This window comes from Corvus brachyrhynchos, unplaced genomic scaffold, assembly GCF_000691975.1.
Source record: "Corvus brachyrhynchos isolate BGI_N302 unplaced genomic scaffold, ASM69197v1 scaffold167, whole genome shotgun sequence".
In the NCBI taxonomy this organism is placed as follows: domain Eukaryota; kingdom Metazoa; phylum Chordata; class Aves; order Passeriformes; family Corvidae; genus Corvus; species Corvus brachyrhynchos.
The window spans coordinates 6,515,993-6,523,969 of NW_008239547.1; the positions used below are offsets into that span (position 1 = coordinate 6,515,993).

The 7,977-nt window shown below is 36.9% G+C and overlaps 1 long non-coding RNA gene across 1 annotated transcript in view; it reads left to right on the top strand.

The window, feature by feature from the left end:
* Positions 1-5,205, top strand: part of LOC108448473 — a 6,987-nt gene extending 1,782 nt beyond the window's left edge. Inside the window, exons 2-3 of the long non-coding RNA XR_001864363.1 lie at positions 3,966-4,077; positions 5,122-5,205. This is a non-coding gene — a long non-coding RNA (uncharacterized LOC108448473). The remainder of the gene's footprint in view (positions 1-3,965; positions 4,078-5,121) is intronic.
* Positions 5,206-7,977: the final 2,772 nt, after the last annotated feature.

The following is a 7,977-nucleotide window of genomic DNA, read 5'->3' on the forward strand; positions in this document are numbered from 1 at the left end:
ATGGACCTTTATTTCACTATAGCTATTTTTAATATAGACTTTTATTGTGGGTATTTGTCTTCCATGTAGTAATGTGCAAAATATATGTATAAACTGAAAAAATCTTTTGTGATTATAAAAATACACAGCAATAGAGTATTATTCTTGTAGCTTTCTCTTTTTTTTTAAGTTTATGAAGAATTTTAAATGTGTGATTATCTAATCTGCTTAAACCCCTTTAATTTTCAGTAAGAAGCGGACGCTCATTGCACTCCTGGCCACAAGATGGCAGCACTGAATAGATTAAAAAAATAGCAGTTCAACAGTTTAAACTTGCACAACCTACAATAAGACTAACAAAACCCACACGTTTTTGTCCATGAAATAGGAAAATAAACAAAAGTTGGGCTCTCCCAAAAAACATTTATTAGTTAGTCATCAAGTGCTTACTTCAACTCCCAGATTTATTCTATCCTTCCCCAGGATCTGAGATTGCTTGGAAAAAAATTTGCAAATGTCATTTTTTCCATCTATTATTAAAAAGGGGCACCCATTTATTTTCATGTCATTGTAGCTAAGAACTTAAACTATCTGTCTGAGCAAATCTAGTTAGTTTTTCTTTCTTATCTGTTTTTTCCCCCAAAAAATTGCTAAAAAATATTCTGCAACATTATTGACAAACAAAATTGTGTATTTAGAACTTGTATTTAAAGATCAATGAGCTGTCAAGACTTTATGATGCAGTAACTTAGCCCAAATTATTCTACTTACAGGAATTTTCAGATATTAAATAGCTTTATATATGAGGTATCAAAAGAGTAAAAGGTTTTGGAGCTTTTGTGTTCAGTTACAAGGTTGTAAATCCTTCCTGTTCAATAAGTGCATCAGATGCCACAACAGCGCGGGTACTTGCTGTGGGCTGGCTGAATCAGATATCATAATTTACCGACAAACAAGCAACCTGGCATATAAGACATTTCAGTGTTCCTATTTATCATATTGCTCATCTAAGCACTTGGAAAAAGAACGCAAAAAACTTCTAAAGAAGATATTAGGTGACTTTATTTTCTGAATTGTTAAAAATGAAGGAGTCCTGGCTGAGTCATCATCTGGTGGGCTTTGACTTAACTACTGGGATTTTGCTTTCTGTTTAATTTGAATATGAAACTACCCCTGAAATTTACTCTAGTAAATAAGCAATTGTTTGTAGTTTTCATGATTTAGCTTATATGCATAAAATCCCAAAGCTACAGAGCTGAGGACATAGAACTGTTCAAACATCGTCACTCATCCCTGCTGGTAGAAACAAGAGAGAGAGAGGGAGAGAGCCATGAGAGCATGCTGCACGCAATGGGAGGGAAGCCGCAGTTCCAAGAAAGTTCTGTTACCTCTACTGGGTCATGAGCCAGAAATATATTTGTTTTTAGTACCAGCAGTGAACCAAACAATATTATTCTAAATATCTCTCCTTCCACATTGATTCAGAAACTATGCAGTTTCTTCAGAAAGTGATTCAAGCCCTTTTTTTAGCAGTATCTTTTTATAAAAGGCTCACTGATCATGTGCACCATTGTAAATGTAATTTTTTAAAAATCATAGTGAAATAATCCTTTCATGGAGATACTGTAACACAGTGAAAAGATATTGCTCAATACCTCAAGTCTTGTGTCCAGTTCTGGGCCTGTCACTTCAAGAAAGACATGAGGTGCTGGAGTGTGTCTGGAGAAGGGGAATGAAGCTGGTGAAGTGTATAGAAAATAAGTCACATGAGGATGCAGCTGAGGGAGCTGGGGGTGTTTAGCCTGGAGGAGTGTCAGGGGAGACCTTACTGCCCTCTACAACTCCTTGAAAGGAGGTTGTAGCCAGGTGGAAGTCAGCCTCTTCTCCAAGGCAACCAGAGACAGGATGAGAGGAAGTGGCCTCAAGCTGTGGTTGGAGATGTTCAGGTTGGACATCTGGAAGAATTTCTTCACTCAAAGGGTTGTCAGCCATTGGAGCGGGCTGCCCAGGGAGGTGGTGGAGTCACCATCCCTGGAGGTGTTCAAGAAACAACTGGATGTGGCACTTAGTGCTGTGGTTTATTTCACAAGGTGGTGTTCAGCCAAAGGTTGGACTCAATTACCTTGGAGGTCTTTTCCAACGCAAATGATTCTGTAACTCTATGATTTTATGAGCAGCTACTGTGAGAGGCAGGCAGCTGCTGCTTTTGGTTTGCTAGGCACAATGTTTTGGAGAAAATAGTCAAGTAAATCTTGAGTGGTTCTACCACTGTACTAAAAATGTAAACCTCAGCATACAGCTCTACAACATCTGTGTGTGCAGTATGTATAAATATACACACAAATGGAAGAAAAACACTTGAACTTGGTGACTGCACAACTCCTAGTGATGATGACTCTTAGGCACCACAACTTAGTTTCAAGACAAGGTTGAATTTGCAGAGCTGTTGTTTCCAGAAAAAAAAAGAAAAAGGGAAGAAGAGCAAGTAGTATATGTCTTCACTAAAATATGATAAATAGGAAATGTCTAGAGCCTATTTCTAAAATGTCATTTTCCAAATTAAACTACACATCATTCCACTGGCAGTTTCCTTGGGTTTTCTTGAGAAATTATTTCATAAAAATATATATGTCTCTCAAATAATCCAGTAAAACACATTTTTCATACTTAATGGAGATGGAAACCTTCTGTAATGTGCAAAAGTGCTGGACATATAGAACGAGAAAAAACAGCTCATAAATAAACCAACTGCCAAATAGCATCATAAAGGAGATAAATTAGTTGAGCTACCATTTGATGAAATATATATCCTTTTAAGAAAAAATACGTTGCTTTAGCCATTTATCTGTATCACTGGTAGATTAAGAACTAACAATTCTTGACACAAAAGAAATACAGAAGCTCTCTCACATAAACACACTGCAAATAGCCTGATAATGTGTTATACAGAATACTCTTCCATTTAGTTATTTTTCACTTGTACCTCTTCCTTCTCTTTATAGCTCCCAGACACCTTTACCTTGCTCCATTTATTCAGCAGCTTTTGCTTCTCATTTTATATTCTGCATTCTTGCTCTTCACCGTCATTTACAACCATTTACCACCAACAAAAAAATCTGCTCCCTGATCAAAAACAACCTACAGTTGCTAGAAAATCTAGTCTACATCCACTCTGTTAACCAAATGCAAATTCTTCTTAGTATTTTTTTTTCATTGAATATTTTTTAATAAATATGAACTCTTTGTATGTGTTTGTCTTTTACTGCATTATCCAAATGTTTGATGTCAGTCACCTTTGTGTGAGGTAGTTCCTCAATGTCCTATTAGCGCCAGCCACTTCCCTGCACTGGCTCACTGTGCCTTACAGGATACATCTTTTTTAAGGCATGAGCGTATGCCAAAAGTTTGCACATTTCTGTGGCACAGTGTATTCACATTAAACTACAGACTGTTTTCTGTGTGCTTCTTTTAACACAGCCTGTTCAGAAGACTTTTAATACTAAAGTTTTATGTATTTAAATTTTAAATACAATTCAAGCAGCTGTTTGGAAAGTCAATATTCATGCTATAAGTACAAAATAATGCTTTATACATACCTTGTATTTTTCACCTAAAAAGTTCAAAAACCTCTACAAACAGCAATAAATTGTAAATGGTTATGAATACTGTGAGATACATGTTATATTCATGTTACGAGAAAAGTGTTATATAAGGAAAGTTCATTATTCAGGACAGGAAAGGAGAAAATTTCAAGTAGTAGATCTAAATTACCATTCTTTTTTCTGCTGCAACAGAAATATCATTATGCATATATCAGTCAATCCTTTTAACATTACATTGTTCCCTAGTCAGAATATTATTTTCCCATTATAATTATTTCTCTCACAAAATGAATATGCAACAAGTGAGTATGCAGCAATCTATAGAATGTCAAATTATTTGTCAGACTATGGGTTTCTCCACTGTTTTGTTTGTTCTTGCTCCAGTGTGTGGGGAGACAACAGTGCTGGAGACCTGACCTAGGACTGGTATATGAGGAAACAAGAGAGTTTGGATCCTGTCAATTCTCCTTCTCATTACTTACAAACACCATACCAGGTATCTAACTACATATTCACAAATCATTTTAGCCATTTGTGCTGTTGTTCAAGCAGTGATTAATAAAGTGATCACAGTTTAGCTGCTGGTGTACTCTGATTTGCTTTGCTACGTTTTGGTGCATCAGTAAGTACCTCCTCTCAAACTGCAGGACATGCCAGACAGTAGCATATCACTTGTGATACCTGTTTTGTATTTACAAAATTTAATTTCTTATTACAAACCCTAAAAAAGTAAAAAAAAAAAAAAAAGCAAGCAAACAAAGACAAACCACATTAAAATGTTGTATTTCATCTTTGGGGTGTAAAATATTGTAACATTACTGCAAGTTATTATTCAAAATCAAATCATTACAAACCCAAGAAAATCACAGTAATGATATTTTTTAAAATGGACCTAGAATAGTACTTGATACCCCCTTCACCAATAATAATGCCCAACCCTTCCAAATAAAGAAATTCTGTTGTTTATGTGACACAAGGTAGAGTAGAGCTAGCTGAGGTACTGCAAAGCCTCACAGCTGTTAGGCCAGGCTTCTCACTAAGCCAGACCTGGGACTCCTCAAGGCTGTTCTTTCCTGTGCTTCTGGCTTACACAACCCACAAAAGTCAAGGTGGGACCTTAGCACAGCACTAATTTAGGCAGTATCAATTTTCAGAGGTTCCAGTGATGGGCAGTAGAAAATAATAAGAATAAAAGGATCACCAATTTGTTCTTATACTACTCATACCGTTACTCAGTCTTATTTCCAACTTAATATAGTTTAAGGAAGGAAACATTACTAAATATTTCTAGTTCTACAGATGTGTAACTTAAAATCTATATACATTTGATTTACAAAGCTTTTACCTTTTACAATATTGTTCAATGTTTGCCTTTCTAAGGGGGTGCCATTTCTGTTTCTGTTTGTGAGCCAATGGAAATCCATATTTTTCTTGCATTGCTAGGAGTTTATAAAAGGAAATAATAGGTAAAATTAATTATTAGTCTTATATTTTATACTCATTGAAGTGTTCTTCTTGCCTAATCTGTTCTCTGTTTCAGACTGATCAGGATTCTGTTGCAGCATGCGGATATTGGCTACTTCTGACTTTCATCATATTTACAAAATAAATTGCGAAAACAGTGGCTGTGTGTTGACTGCACTTTCCTGTGATCACTCTGCAAGTTCTGCTCTTGTCCCTCTGTTTCCTTGTAGGTAATGAAAGAGTAGAGGCAGGGTTATTCAATGATCAGTTAAAACTGGAGTGGTCCATGAGGAGACCTGTGGTGGAATTATGAATCATTAAGTATCAGTATTATACCAAATAGGATGCCAGTCTATTTTTCTGTGTTTTACCTGTATTATCTTCAAATGTCTGGATTCTAATTAAAGGGAAATTGACAACTAAGCTAGGTAGCATATCCCTCTTGCTGTCATTGTTTATGCCATGACAATCCATGAACATTTTTACAAGAAAACTAAACAGGCATTTCATAAGATTAGATGATTAAATGTATCAAATTCTTTCAATCCCCTTAAAAAATCTATTTTAAAGATATCTATGAGACCCATATGTAGAATCAGTTGTCTGAAAATTACATATATAGCATTCCTACTGATGTATTGTGCATTGGGGAAATATCTACGTTCTCTGCAAAGAGCACCATGTTTCTTTTTGGTGCTCCAACTCCCTGCTCATCTATTACCCCTCCTTGGTTAAGGTAGTACTTCTCTCTGTGTGATGGTGCCATGGATCAGACTTAAGAATTGATCCATGTTGAAAGAAACTTACTGGCTTTGCCCACAAAAAAAAAAAAAAAAAAAAAAGGGGGCAATTAAAAAAAAATTGCTGCTGAATCATTGATACTTCCTTAAATCTGCAGAACATACCATCATAATCATTCCAGGTTAGAGAGAAAAGATGACTCAGGCAGTCATTCTGACGGCAGCAAAGAGCCGGGATTTCAAGTTTATGTTCTTACATAAATTATGAAAATCATGATGAATCCTGACCTGTGTGGCCTTCTTATGCATTGCTTTTGGTCTCAGCATTTGACATTAAATGGGTTCATATCAGGCATTGGTCCCAATTCAACGAGAACTGGTTTTCAGTTGAAGTGAGCACTTCTGTGGCAAAGGTCAGTCTGGCCTCAGGTAACAAACACGGTACCTCAGCCCTGCTACGGTAAGAACACAACACTTGCTCTTCATTCCCTTCCTCTTCCAGCCCACCAACTTCAGCGAGCTGCATCAAGAGCCAAATCTGGTTAGTCATCTTTGTATCACCAGGGTCTAAATCCCTCTGGCAGTTCACTCAAGTGGTATAAATACTAATAAATTCTTAGTTAAACATTTCAAACCTGTTTACGACTTACTTGAAAACTAATAGAAAGTAACTGCTTGTCCAAATGCAGGCACCAAGAGTTCATGGAAATTCTCAGTTTGTTTATAGGTAACTCACTCCAGTGGTTTCCATTATTTAACACACTCATTTGAAATTTCATCCTGTTTGTAATAAGACTTCTACCTTCAAAAATATTTTTGAGGTGCTGCTAGTATCCTAACAACTATTTTTGGCTTTTTGAGTATACTAGGCAAAGCTGGAATTTCTTCCAAAGGTTTCAGCAGAGTAGTTTAACACTTGCCTGTTCATTTGATTATCTTACTATTCTAACAAACATTTTTAATTGACAAGAGATTTTCTAGTAAAACATACCTTTTAATGAATGAGCATAACAATGGTGTACCTAATGGGTGGGCTCTTAAACCAGAAGCGAATTAACTATGGGAAGAGAAACTCCTATTTAAAACCAAGAACAGACACATAATATATAGGCAACAAACAAAGGGAGGGAAATATAACTCAAAACAGGAAGGGGGTGTTAAATATTTCAACAAAGGAAATGTAGAATGAAAACTGAAAACTTGCACAAGCAATAGTGATAATTGAAGATTCTGTATTTTTTCCACTAGATTGCGATTTTGATAGCTATTAAATAACTCCCGTGAAGCAAATTAAAGAACTAAATCCTTAAAGGCAAAACCTTTGCAAATAAATATGATTCATCTTTTATGAAGTCAGAGATAAGAGTTATTTGTTTTTTAAAAACACAGGAAATCAATACGCAGGTTCTCTTCATGCCATGAATAAGACTGAGTGTTTGACCTGTATGGACCTATCACCAATCCTGACACCCACATCCTCCAATTCTTCAATGACAATGAGTTATGTGAAATTAACTTAGGTTTTTCACGTTTATTTAGCACACCGAGTAGTTTCTCACAGTAAAAAAAATGACAAACCCAAACCATAAAAACGTGTAAAAGCATTACGTAACTTCAGAATATATGTGCAGTGATGTATAGACATCTAATTTAAAATATACCGTAGTATCACCCCTTCTTACACTACTTTGTAAAATACTGAGCAGCAATAAGACATATGAGATTCAAACACCACTAGTAACAAAGTTTATGGCTTATGCATTTATTGCACTTCAATATTATTAACCCTGAGACGACGGGCCCTGTGCTCCCAGCAAAGGACGTGCTCACACCTGCAGCACAACCCCAACATGACTCAGGGTATTTGGACGTAATACCGTGGCAGCGAGCGGGGAAACACGCACGTCGCTCCCGCTTGTTGCCTCTTGGCAATTTCTGACTTATTTAGCCAAATAAATGTAAAATACGATGTCATACCAGGAATGACGGATGTAAGGGACATGCTTTCACTAGGCAGAATTACAAAACAACCTGCGGGCAGCACCTCGGCGGGGCGGCCTCTGGGCAGGTTTCCGTGTCCGTGAGGGCTCCGGCACCGCCATGGGGACAACCGAGTGTTGAGCTGCGTCCCTTCCCTAGATCAGCGAGGGGACAGCCAGGGCTGAACCCGGCGGGGGGGGGCCCAACCACCC